The sequence below is a fragment of the Salmo trutta genome, chromosome 1 (assembly GCF_901001165.1).
Source record: "Salmo trutta chromosome 1, fSalTru1.1, whole genome shotgun sequence".
NCBI classification, from domain to species: domain Eukaryota; kingdom Metazoa; phylum Chordata; class Actinopteri; order Salmoniformes; family Salmonidae; genus Salmo; species Salmo trutta.
The window spans coordinates 20,405,028-20,419,777 of NC_042957.1; the positions used below are offsets into that span (position 1 = coordinate 20,405,028).

General features: G+C 44.1%; 1 protein-coding gene across 7 annotated transcripts in view; it reads right to left on the bottom strand.

Annotated features, from left to right (window-relative positions):
* LOC115178743 (syntaxin-binding protein 5) overlaps positions 1–14,750 on the bottom strand; it is a 144,817-nt gene that overhangs the window by 110,803 nt on the left and 19,264 nt on the right. The window lies entirely within an intron of this gene.

Here is a 14,750-nt window from a genome sequence, read left to right on the forward strand (position 1 = left end):
TAGGCATTAAAGCCTGAGACCTTGCATCATCCTGTCACACGTCTTTTTGTGTGTGAGTGCGTGCGTGCGTGTGTGCGTGTGTGCGTGTGTGTGTGTGAGTGCGTGCGTGCGTGTGTGTGTGTGTGAGTGCGTGTGTGCGTGTGTGTGTGTCTTCCCCATACGCAGTCATCAGCTCCCTATGGAGGAGCAACAGGACAGTAGGACAGTGGCTGCGAGTAAATACCATCACATATAATAAAAATACTATTTATTTTCTAACCCTTATTTTACCAGGTAAGTTGACTGCGAACACATTCTCATTTACAGCAACAACCTGGGGAATAGTCACAGGGGAGAGGGATGAATGAGCCAATTACAAGCTGGGAATGATTAGGTGACAGTATGAGGGCCAGATTGAGAATTTAGCCAGGACACCGGGGTTAACACCCCTACTCCATGGGATCTTTAGTGACCACAGAGAGTCAGGACATCCGTTTAACATCCCATCCCAAAGACAGCACCCCCAATCACTGCCCTGGGGCATGGGTATATATTTTTTTAGACCAAAGGAAAGGGCACCTCCTACTGACACTCCAACACCACTCCCAGCAGCATCTGGTCTCCCATCCAAGGACTGACCAGGACCAACCTTGCTTAGCTTCAGATGCAAACCAGCAGAGGGATGCAGTTTGGTATGCTGCTGGCTAAATATTAAAAGTGGTGTAAAGTATTTCAGTTAAAATACTTGAAAGTACTACTTAAGTAGTTTTTTTGGGATGTCTGTACTTTACTATTTATATTGTTTGCCTACTTTTACTTCACTGCATTCCTAAAGAAAATAATGTACTTTTACTCCATACATTTTCCCTGACAGCCAAAAGTACTCATTACATTTAGAAGGCTTAGCAAGATGGTCCAATTAGCAAAATGGTCCAATTCACGTACATACCTGGTCATCTCTACTGCCTCTGATCTGGCGGACTCACTAAACACATGCTTTGTTTGTAAATCATCTCTGAGTGTTGGAGTGTGCCCTGCTATCCGTAAACCTAAAAAACAAGAAAATGGTACCATCTGGTTTGCTTAAAATAAGGAATTTGAAATGATTTATACTTTTACTTTTACTTTTGATACTTAAGTATATTTTAGCAATTACATTTACTTTTAATACTTCAAAATATTTACAATTATATGCATTTAGACTTTTACTCAAGTAGTATTTTACTGGGTGACTTTGACTTTTACTTGAGTATGACAATTGGGTACTTTTTCCACCATTGTATAATAGTCCTCAACACCATGCAGCTCCCTGATGTTCTCCTAGATTTAACTATGGATAATTCACCACATACAGGGCATTCTGAAAGTGTTCAGACCCATTGACTTTTTCCACAGGTTGTTACGTTACAGCCTTATTCTAAAATGTATTTTAAAAAAAATTCCCTCATCAATCTACACACAATACCCCATAATGACAAAGAAAAAACTGAAATATCACATTTACATAAGTATTAAGACCCTTTACTCAGAACTTTGTTGAAGGACTTTTGGTAGCGATTACAGCCTTGAGTCTTCTTGGGTATGATGCTACAAGCTTGGCACACCTGTATTTGGGGAGTTTCTCCCATTCTTCTCTGCAGATCCTCTCAAGCTCTGTCAGATTGGATGAGGAGCGTCGCTGTACAGCTATTTTCAGGTCTCTCAAGAGATGTTCGATTGGGTTCAAGAGCGGGCTCTTGCTGGGCCACTCAAGGACATTCAGAGACTTGTCCCGAAGCCACTCCTGCGTTGTCTTGGCTGTGTGCTTAGGGTCGTTGTCCTGGCTGTGTGCTTAGGGTCGTTGTCCTGTTGGAAGGTGAACCTTTGCCCCAGTCTGAGGTCCTGAGCACTCTGGTGCAGGTATTCATCAAGGATCTCTCTCTGTACTTTGCTCCATTCATCTTTCCCTCAATCCTGACTAGTCTCCCAGTCCCTGCCACTGAAAAACAGAGAGTGGTGGAGGGCTGCATAGATGGTTGTCCTTCTGGAAGGTTCTCCTGTCTCCACAAAGGAACTCTGGAGCTCTGTCAGAATGACTATCAGTTTCTTGGTGACTGCCCTGACCAAGGCCCTTCTCCCGCGATTGCTCAGTTTGGCTGGGCAGCCAGCTCTAGGAAGAGACTTGGTGGTTCCAAACTTCTTCCATTTAAGAATGATGGAGGCCACTGTTTTCTTGGGGACCTTCAATGCTGCAGACATTTTTTGGTACCCTTCCCCAGATCTGTGTCTTGACACAATCCTGTCTTGGAGCGCTACGGACAATTCCTTTGACCTCATGGCTTGGTTTTTGTTCTGACATGCACTGTCAACTGTGGGACCTTATATAGACAGTTGCCTTTCCAAATCATCTCCAATCAATTGAATTTAACACAGGACTACAATCAAGTTGTAGAAACATTGATGATGATCAATGGAAACAGGATGCACCTGAGATCAATTCCGAGTCTCATAGCAAAGGGTCTGAATACTTTTTTAATATACATTTGCAAAAAAACAATGTTTTTTGCGTTGACATTATGGGGTATTGTGTTTAGATTGAAGAGAAAAATATATATATTTAATCAATTTTAGAATAAGGCTGTAACGTAACAAAATATGGAAAAAGTCAAGGGGTCTGAATACTTTCCGAATTAACTGTATATGTGAATCGTTTCAGGAAACTAGGCGTATGTCGCGGGTCACTACTTCACAGGAGAGCCATTTCAAAGTAAACTTTCTTATTTTATCAATAAGCGTTTTTTCTATTTGTCAGAAATGCCTTCTGGAACATGTGAACATTCATGTTCCTTAATAACAGACTTGTATGACATCTGTAAATACAAATACAATTTTTTAATTCCGAGCCTAGTTGGTTTAGCCACAGAAAAAGTCAGCATCCTTCCCACTAGCCATGATTGGCTGAGATAATGAGTGGGCTGGACATGCCGAGAGATGAGTTTGGATTGGTCTGTCATATAGCACGCTTCTGTCTATTTGAGCCGGTCAGTATGTGTAGGTAATCCTGTCTAACGTGGCTTTTTTTAAATGTATCGTGATGTAGAACTGCATAAGTGTTGCTCTCCAACTTCTGGAGGACCAAGTTTTGAAATCAGTGGAATTAAAGTATGATAGCTAAGGAGATGGAGAAAACACCTGTCTCCGGATTACATCTTAAAACTAAGGGCAACCATGGCATCTGTGACAGGAAGAAGCATCCATCCATGATGTATACAGGTAAGATTTTCAGATATTACACATTTCTAATTTTGACAGAACGTTGTTTTCATTTCAGCTAGCTAACATTAGCTGACTGGCCTGCTAGCTAACGTTACGTGTATGATCTTATTATTCGTATCTCAGAGCCATTTGCTTTGCTAGTGTTTAGCTAGTTAGCTAGCTACATGTCTTAAAAGACTCCACTATGCAAGTATCCATTTCAATAGAATGTCACTGCGACAACTGTTGATAGACGTAGCTGGTAAATTTGTTCTGGCTATCTACTCCGATTTCAGAGCACTCTCATCTCAGTGTGCCAAAGCACAGAATAACTGACGAATTTACGAACGCTTAACACCGTTGAACATGGCCGATGTCAGTAAACATCGGCAAAAAAACATAAATTGTTGCCAGCAGCACAGTTGCAGTCACCTAAGCTCTGGATAACATAAAAACAGCCTAACCAGTTAAATGATGAGCTGTGAGCTGTTCTCTCATTTGTGTCTGGAAGTAGCTAGCAAGCTAGCCAACGTTAGCCAGTTGGCTTGAGTGCTTGACTATTGTTGTTAGGACAAAATGCTCCGATCAACCCTTAATGAGATGGGTGGGGCTAAAGCTTAAAAGGGTGTGAACGACAACGCTGAATGGGTGGGTACCAAAACATTCATCCATTTTCTCAAAAGTGAGATTACAAGTTTATCAACATTCAAAGCAGAATTACTTTCCCATTGTTCCTCAAATGCAGTGTATGATATACCATTCTGTAGGTCTGTGTCTCTGCTTTTATCCAATGTAGAAAACACAATTTCAAATATTGCTTCATGAGACCAAATCAAGAGGGTGTGTCACATATGGAAGTTTCCCAAAGCACATTAGCAAGCTTGATGGTGTCAAGGCGCTTGGTTAGCTATGAGGGAAAGATGGAGAGAATGGTTTCTTGTGATGTCGATGCTCTTTGAATCGAGACACTAACGACACTGAGGGGATGTTTTTCAATGGAGTGAAACCCAAACCTCTTTTGTTATGCCACCACACAGTCTGTCATAGAGACAGGCACTATGGAAACACTGGCCCCTAATGGGCCGTCAGTCGAGTATGGGCCGATGTGATTGGCAGATCCTGGGGCTGGGCTGTGATCAAATGGAGTTAGGTGTACAGTCAGAGTAATGCAGATGATTCATCATTACTAAGGGAATAGAGAAAAGGGATAGAGAGATAACTCAGAGAGACAGGGGAGAGACAGGGGAAAGAAAAAGAGGAGAGAGATAGTGAGACTGACAGAGAGAAAAGGATAAGGAGAGAGTTAGAGAGACAGAGAGAAAGAAGAGCAGGGGAGAGCGAATTGAGAAGGTAAGAAAGAAAAATGTGTGTGTGTGTCATAATGCCAGACCCAAACCCCTGCAGACAGAGGAGAAGGGTGTTACCGAGGTCACATCCCAGACATTAATACACATCCTACGTCCTTCAGGTGTCTCTACACTACATCACAGAACCCACTGAAATGACATGGAAACAATGTTGATACAACCAGTGGGTGCCCAGTGGGAGGCAACACACAGCTCTAAAGCTTTACAGCTCTAAAGCCTGTCTATGTTTAGTGACAGGTCTAAGATCATGTCAGTTTCCATCAACAGAAACAGCAAAGACCATTGAAAAAGATGTCTATTACTGTTGAATGACAGCTTGACGGCCATATTGGTAAGGTTACTACAAAGAACCAATCAATTGCCGTTAACCACGACATTGTAGTATTTCTGTACAGTTAGGTACCCAGCAATACTGTCATATCAACACTAGAAAGTCCATAAAATGGACATCATTTACAGTATAAAGTCTAGTCTGAACAGTTTACTTCCATGGCTATTCTTCCAAACGTCCTTACAATGCAGTAAACCCAGTTACACCTCCGGCAGTATCTCGTTGTCATAGCCTCTATATGTCAGTAGTTTTCCATAGCAGCTGAGTGTCCTGGGGGAGGGTACATCAAGAAGACACCATAGCAGGACTGGGGAGGTTGGAATGGGGATGTGCTATGTGATGTGTTGGTGATGCATCTAGGCGTTAGTCCGTTACACTGCTACTCTACTGTAAGCAGTAGGCAGGCACACTGACTGACTGACTGACTGACTGACTGACTGACTGACTGACTGACTGACTGACTGACTGACTGACTGACTACTGGCTTTCCAGGAACAGCACGTGTGGACGGGGAGCTGGCATAACGCTTGCACCCCACATACAAATGCACACACATTTCCACATGCAAAGTCTCTGGCCTTTAAGCCTCTTGATCTGTTTACACAGCACTTCAGAGAGAATGACAGAATGCTACAAAAAAATAAGAGATTCAAAAATAAAGAGAGAAAGCAAGAATGTTGAAAAGAGTGGAAGAGGAAGAGAGAAAGGGCAGTGAGAGGTAAAGGTAGTGGAAAAGGTAGAAGAAAGACAGAGGGAGTGGAAGTGAAAGAGAGAGAGAGAGAGAGAGAGAGAGAGAGAGAGAGAGAGAGAGAGAGAGAGAGAGAGAGAGAGAGAGAGAGAGAGATGCAGTTAGCACTTAGGGCCCGTAGAGAGGCAGAGGTCAGATGAAGGGCACTGCATTAGGTGAGGGAACAAAATCTCCTCACAGGAACCACTGACAGGGTCAGGGAGTCAGGGCCCATGTCAGCACATCACTCTCAACCTGTACATGACTGTTGTACTAGCATTTCAGACAGAGCACCACTCTAAATCCGCGTATCAGTGCCTTATCATATAATCACATCACTCTGAGAAAGGGAGACAGCCAAGGATATAGAGGTAAATACATGATGGGTAAATGCTAGCATACTAACATTTCCAAAATGACAGGAGGCCAGTAGCATAAATGCTAACGCTAAAAATGCTAATATAATGTAATAGGTGCGTATTAACCCTATTTATGAAATGAAAAAAGCTGGGTAAATTGTATTTGCATGGGTTTACCCTCCACAACATCACTGGAGCCAACCACAACCTGCATCCCACTATCCTATATGCAGATGTCTGCTACTAGCATTTAAAACAGTTCCCAGCCTCGAACTGCAGCTCTAATTTTCACTTTTAAATGTTAAGACTATGCCATTAGGATATGACATGTGATACCATGTGACATTTATATAACAAAACTATGGCATTATGATTCATAATCTTTAACATGAATACCAAGAACTGCCATGGGGGTTTTTCAATATATGAGTCAAGCAAACACCGTTTTCTAGGAAAAAATCTTGGTATGTAGAATTTTTTTTTTAACCTTTATTTAGCTAGGCAAGTCAGTTACGAACAAATTCTTTTTTTTAAATGACGGCCTAGGAACAGTAGGTTCAGGGGGAGAACGACAGGGGCAGAACGACAGATTTTTACCTTGTCAGCTCGGGGATTTGTTCTTGCATCCTTTCGGTTACTAGTCCAACGCTCTAAACACTAGGCTACCCTGCCATCCCAACATTGCCCCTAACAAAGAAAAAAAGGTGTTGTTTTCGATGAGAACGCTCCATTCATACTTTTTTAATACTTTTTTCAAGAAAGGAGGGAAAACAAGGAAGAGGAGAAGGGGGGCAGTACACACACGGCTCTGCCTTTCACTCATCAAGCTCATATTAGCCTATCATAATGACACGCCCTCCCTCCCTCCCTCCCTCCCTCTCTCTGGCATTAGCTATTCCCCTCCACCATGGAGGCTGGAGGTAATTGAAGGGAGAGAGAGATTCTCTGATCTGTGCCCACTCGCCATGGGGGCATCCATCGACCATTTGTTCTACCTGTGTGTGTGTGTGTGTGTGTATGTGTGTGTGTGTGTGTGTGTGTGTGTGTGTGTGTGTGTGTGTGTGTGTGTGTGTGTGTGTGTGTGTGTGTGTGTGTGTGTGTGTGTGTTTGCAGTGTGTACCTGTATTTCTCCCTTCTCTGTGTCCACATGAGGCCTGTATTTACAGCGAGGAGCCAGTCGAGCGTGTGCTGCCGTCTGTTGACTGTAATTAGTGCACAGGAAGGTGACATCTCAGGCACCAGGTAGCCTGGCCTGCACTGGGACACAGCACAGTTTGTTTTCTACCTCACCTGGCCAACACACACACAACCCACACACTACCATCTGCAGTGGCAGGGGGAGGAGAGAGGTGTTCAACAAAGAGTAGAGTAAAGGAGGGAGGGAGAGAGAGAGAGAGAGAGAGAGAGAGGGGAGGGAGGGAGGGAGATAGAGCAAAAAAGAGAAGAGGAGGCAGAGGGAGAGAAGAGAGAGATAGAGAATCAGACTGATCTAACAGGGTAAGCAAATTTCGCTAACAAGCAAAGACGCTAAGGGTCAACTTCATTTCAATTTCTCTTACATAAATCAGACATGGAATTTCTCATTGAGAGTGCAATACAATTCCAAACCTGGAATTGAGATGAAATGGACCACAGACTCTGGTTACCAGGACCACATCATGCCACTCCAGTCCTGAATAGGTATCAATTCACTTCAGGGTTTCCACATAGCCAGTCTCATCCACAGTACCCACCATTTCTATTACACTGGAGAAAAATATATAAACCCAACATGTAAAGTGTTGGTCCCATGTTTCATGAGCTGAAATAAAAGATCCCAGAAATGTTCCATATGCACAAAAAGCTTATTTCTCAAAAAATTTGTGAACACATTTCTTTACATCCCTGTTAGTGAGCATTTGTTCTTTGCCAAGATAATCCATCCACCTGACAGGTGTGGCATATCAAGAAGCTGATTAAACAGCATGATCATTACACAGGTGCACCTTGTGCTGGGGACAATAAAAGGCCACTCTAAAATGTGCAGTTTTGTCACACAATACAATCCCACAGATGTCTCAAGTTTTGAAGAAGTGTGCAATTGGCATGCTGACTGCAGGAATGTCCACCAGAGCTATTGCCAGAACATTTTATGTTAATTGTTCTACCATAAGACGCCTCCAACGTCGTTTTAAAGAATTTGGCAGTACATCCAACTGGCCTCAAAACGGCAGATCACATGTAACCACGCCAGCCCAGGACCTCCACATCCAGCTTCTTCACCTGCAGGATCGTTCTTTATATGAACTTTAAATCAGTAAAATCTTTTAACTTGTTGCATGTTGCGTTTATATTTTTGTTCAGTGGAGATTCCTTTATTCCTTGTCTGGCTGTTAGGCCTCGGGTCATCAAGATTTGTTATCATCCAATCACATTGGTTTTGGATTTAATAGAGAGACCACTTGGCCTTTTTTATTGTGGTGACTCACTGGGAGGGTAAATTACAGAAAGTGGGTTGGGGACGAGGAGGAGGAGGAGGGGGATGGGGGGCAGCATTTTCTGAGCCAAGACAATATTGAATCTCTCGCTAAAACCTTTCCATTAGCGATCCAGTGAATCACACATGTCCTTCCTCCTGAGTAGAATGACACACACACACACACACACACACACACACACACACACACACACACACACACACACACACACACACACACACACACACACACCCACACCCACACCCACACACACACACACACACACACACACACACACACAGCCATCATTCAAGGCAGGACAGGGGCACAGCAGCAGAGAGATAAGGGATGGCCGTCTGGGAGGCTGCAGAAGCCAGTAGAATTATAGGAAGAGGTAATTGTACAGTACTTTATTTAATAGGATCTGGAAAGACGTCACCTACCGGGGATTTCTATGACAACCTAGTTTTATTGCTTAAAAACCATCCTGTAGAGAGCTTGTCATGGCTAAGAGACATTGGGTTGAAAAACACTGAAATACACACTGTCCAACTGGACAGGGATGGTGACAATGTCCACTGTCAAGTGTAATCTAGTGAGGTTACAAAAGGGTAAAGCAGCTTTATAGATGTTAAGAATTGAAAAATAATTCACTTGAGTCAGGCTCCACAGCCGTTCAGTACAATGGCATTGATTGTACTCAGAATCCTACACAACCCTATACTACATGACTGTTGCACTGACTACATGACACAGATACTTTATAGCTAGGCCTGGTTAAGTAAAGTTGATATGACAGTTGGCATCTACACGCCATGTCTCCTCTACTCATTTTGACATTTCAGTAAATTAGCAGACAACCTTATCCAGAGCGATTTACAGTGAGTGCAATCATCTTAAGATAGCTATGCGAGACAATCACATATTACAAGTCGAAGAGGGAGGATAAGACTGAGATATTATTGTAATGCTCCCCTATGACCCCATCTGTCCTGTGGGTTCTTCTTGTTAGATACACTGTTAATCAGCAAGACCTGCCATCTGGCTGAAACAAGTCATCCACCAGCATACACATACGCACACACACACAAGCAAACATGCCCGCGCACACACACACCAGGCGCACCCACGCGTGCACAGATGCGCGCACATACACAAACACACCCATCCTTCCAAGCTCTCACAAGACAGTAGCTCCAAAGTGAAGGTTATTTCATTTTCCCATCTTCCCCAATCCCTCCTGTCCCAGTTGTGGGAGGGAAAAGAGGTTAGGATCTGATCCTAATCCCCACTGAGTTCCTGCTGTGCCTGTAGCCTTTCCGGAGCATCCTCCCTCAGGGACTTGACCAGCCCACCCGGATGCTACCGCTAATGTTGCTACCGACGCTAGAAGGAACAAAGGAGTTAAGCGTTTCTCCATATAGGGCAGTCATTACATTTTGTCAGCTGGTTATTGTCATGCAAAAGACTGCTGGTCTCACGGTAATTGACCGTTAATTAACATAAACACGTTTAGCATCTCCAGGCCTCCACACATACAAGCCACTGATGCACTCCTTTGGAACATCTACAAAAAAAAAGTCAAACCAACCGCCGTGTCTTCTTGAGACGCAGAATAGGTGAGTGGATGATCTATGCATGTGTGGTTCCCACCGTGAAGCATAGAGGAGGAGGTGTGATGGTGTGGGGATGCTTTGCTGGTGACACTGTGATTTATTTAGAATTCAAGGCACACTTAAGCAGCATGGCTACCACAGCATTCTAAAGCAATACGCCATCCCATCTGGTTTGCGCTTAGTGGGACTATCATTTGGTTTTCAACAGGACATTGACTCAACACACCTCCAGGCGGAGTAAGGGCTATTTGACCAAGAAGGAGAGTGATGGAGTGCTGCATCCGCTGACCTTGTCTCCACAATCACCCGACCTCAACCCAATTGAGATGGTTTGGGATGAGTTGGACCGCAGAGTGAAGGAAACGCCGCCAACAAGTGCTCACATATGTGGGAACTCCTTCAAGACTGTTGGAAAATAATTCCAGGTGAAGCTGGTTGAGAAAATGCCAGGAGAGTGCAAAGCTGTCATAAAGGCAAAGGGTGGCTACTGTGAAGAATCTAAAATCATTTTCATTTGGCTAAACACTTTTTTAGTTACTACATGATTCTATATGTGTTATTTCATAGTTTTGATGTCTTCTCTATTATTCTACAATGTAGAAAATAGTCAAAATAAAGAAAAACCCTTGAATGAGTAGGTGTGTACTGGTACTGGTACTGTATGTGCATACCGGAGCCAGGCAGACACAGAGACACACAAACATATGCACACTCACATCAAATGCACACACACACACACACACACACACACACACACACACACACACACACACACACACACACACACACACACACACACACCACACACCACACACACACACACACACACACACACACACACACACACACATACACACACACACACACACAACACACACACACACACACACACACACACACATACACACACACAGCAGCCAGCTCCTTTGATGACACTGTTGCTGTCTCATTCAGCCTTGCCTCCCGTTCCCTGAGATCCAGCGCATTACGTAAGTACTGACACACACACAACCTCAGGCCTGGTCTGTACTGTGGAGTGCCATCTAAAATGGTTAGCTCCCGACGAGAGACTCCTGGACAGGGAAGGGAGGGATGAAAAATTATATAAAGAATTGAATAAATCAACAAATAGATAAATCAATAAATACAGTATATACACAATGGCTTCTGACTTGGAAAATGCAGCATTTCTGCGCTGTGATACTGGCTGCCCTACTCTGTGTAAATCTCTCGCTCCATCCAGCATCAGTGTTAGCTACTCTACTCTCTCTGTGTGAAGCTAGCCCTCTGTAGCCAGATCGCTGCTGTCAGATCTCTACAGACAGATCTTTACATTCAGAGTCAGACCTCTACAGAATCGGAGGGAAAAGCCACATAGAGATACTATTAACATTGTAATGCTAATACTATGCATTAAACAATCAACAGACATGGGTCGATATGTAGTGTACAACTCTGCAATTAGAATGCAATAACTAATGTGGCATGCTACAACAAAATACTACAACAGGTAAAACAATGCATACAGGTGCTGAACTACTTGACCAAAAGTATGTGGACACCTGCTCGTCAAACATCTCATTCCAAATTCATGGGCATTAATATGGAGTTGGTCCCCCCTTTGCTGCTATAACAGCCTTCACTCTTCTGGGAAGGCTTTCCACAAGATGTTGGAACATTGCTGCAGGGACTTGGCTCCATTCAGCCACAAGAGCATTAGTGAGGTGGGGCACTGGTGTTGGGTGATTAGGACTGGCTTGCAGTCAGCGTTACAATTAATCCGAAAGGTGTTCTATGGGGTTGAGGTCAGGGCTTTGTGCAGGCCAGTCAAGTTCTTCCACACCGATGTCGACAAACCATTTCTGTATGGACCTCGCTTTGTGCACAGAGGCATTGTCATGCTGAAACACGCAAGGGCCTTCCCCAAACTGTTGCCACAAAGTTGGAAGCACAGAATTGTCTAGAATGTCATTATATGCTGTAGCGTTAACATTTCCCTTCACTGGAACTAAAGAGCCTAGTCCAAACCATGAAAAACAGCCCCAGGCACTATGCACTCGGCAGGTAGTGTTCTCCTGGCATCCGCCAAAGTCAGATTCGTCCGTCGGACTGCCAGATGGTGAAGCATGATTCATCACTCCAGAGAACGCGTTTCCACTGGCGGCGAACTCTACACCCTTCCAGCCAACGCTTGGCATTGTGCATGTTGATCTTCGGCTTGTGTGCAGCTGCTTGGCCATGGAAACCATTTCATGACGCTCGCGACGAACAGTTCTTGTGCTGACGTTGCTTCCACTTCACAATAACAGCACTTACAGTTGACCGGGGCAGCTCTAGCAGGGCAGAAATATGACGAATTTACTTGTTGGAAAGGTGGCATCCTATGACTGTGCCATGTTGAACGTCACTGAGCTCTTCTGTAAGGCCATTCTACTGCCAATGTTTGTCTATGGAGATTGCAAGGCTGTGTGCTCGATGTTATACACCTGTCAGCAATGGATGTGACTGAAATATTCAAATCCACTCATTTAAAGGGGTGTCTACCTACTTTTGGCCATGTAGTGTACATTGTGATTCAATGTTGCGTTTTAGCCATATGTGTGTGTGTGTGTGTGTGTGTGTGTGTGTGTGTGTGTGTGTGTGTGTATGTGTGCAGATGAGATAATCTGTTGATGTGCGGAGCGACAACCCTGGACACTGCCCACTAGAAACCCCAACAGGTCACCCAAAACACACACCCAGAGACTGTGCACGGGCCTGGTTCAATACTGTGGAAACCCCTCCTTCCTTGTTTCCTCCATTTCTGGAAGCCATCACTGATCTTGTGCTGTATGCCAGATGGGTAGATGAAAGCCTCGAAACCACTGCAAACATTTCACTGATCTGGTCATGTTAGATCAGTGGTTCCGTGAAGGAGGGAAGTACCCTCAGAGAGGTTTCCCAAGGTAGGGCTATTCCTCTCATTCTATCTGTAATATGGTCACTCTGCAGTCTGTATTAGCAATACAGTCCCTTCTCTCTCACTTCAATGAGCAGATCATTTAATATACTGTAGCTAAACTTCTGGTGCAGACAGACATCTTTCAATTGCTCTCCATATATTGTGAGACAATATGTTGCTGCAGAGATATGCCTATGATGCAGATAGGTCCCAAACAATTGAGATGGTGTGTGTAGTACATTTAATTATTTTAATCATTTAGCAGACAACTTACAGGAGCTTACAGGAGAAATAAGGGTTAAGCTAGTCGGCTCGGGGATTCGAAAAAATACAACACACAGAACAATATAAGTAATATTCTGGTGCAAGAGCCCAGGAGCTGCACCGGCCTAACCTGAGCAGCTAGGTGGAGTATGACATCAACAGACAGACAAACAGAACCCTTTTCTCTCTCTCTCTCTCTCTCTCTCTCTCTCTCTCTCTCTCTCTCTCTCTCTCTCTCTCTCTGTCTGTCTGTCTGTCTGTCTGTCTGTCTGTCTGTCTGTCTGTCTGTCTGTCTGTCTGTCTGTCTGTCTGTCTGTCTGTCTGTCTGTCTGTCTTTTTGGTTTTACTATCCTTGTGGGGACCGAAAGTCCTCACAAGGATAGTAAAACAAAGAAAAGTGGGGACATTTCGCCAGTCCCCACCAGGAAAAAGGCTTGGGGTTTGGGAAAATAGGATTTTGAATGGGAATCAATTGTTTGTTCCCCACAAGTATAGTACAACAAACGTGTGTATGTGCATGTGAGTGTTTGTCTCTCTCTCCCCCTCTCTTTCCCCAGCCTCTCTCACTCTCAGTCAGACAGCACCAAAGGGACAGAAAACACATACTCCTAACCCTGCCCAGCATCACAAATAGGACCGTTTTTAGGATCACAGGGCATTCACTTAGGCTGGCAGATCTGAGGATCCTTTCCTGTCCTCTCCTCTTCCCCTGGTCCTCCAGCCCGCTCAGCACTACCCGCTGCCAGGCTCAGGCCCTTGATCTGCCACATCCTGTAATCCTCCACGGGAAGAAAGGAGAGGACAGTACCGCAAACAGCCTCGCCACAGACACATTGAAAAAAGATAGCAGGCACTCACAGCATAGAGCCACACCACAGACATAGAGTTACAGGACAGACATAGAGCTACAGGGCAGACATAGAGTTACAGGACAGACATAGAGCTACAGGGCAGACATAGAGTTACAGGACAGACGTTATAGACATAACGCAAATATATTGCTACATAACTACAGCTCTAACAAGTGCCTACAACTAGACACTCAGCTTCCTAGAAATCCTCTTCATCAAAGGACAAAAAAGGACCAATAACAGCATATCTTCTGTATCAGGCATCTTCGTCTTCAGATTAGGCAAAAGCAGGCCAATTCGTCATCTAGAGCACTGATCTGAGAAGGGAACAGCGTGGGTGGTTGCATGACTCCCCATTCACCTTCCTCTCCCTGAGATAAAATCCTATTTCTATCTGATCGACATCAATCAAAGATATGACTGAAGTTAAGATGCTTCTCTCCTCTCTCAAATTCAAAGCTACCAACATCAGTGAGGAGGAAGAATCGCCAAACCATTCACTGATGGTTTAACTTCAGCTCAAGTGGTCAAAAAAAGCACATGTTGTCTCAGCGTAAACTGACCAGCATAGCCAGCATATCAACAACTCTGTGGTTCCATCTTGATTGACACCAATCTAATACCA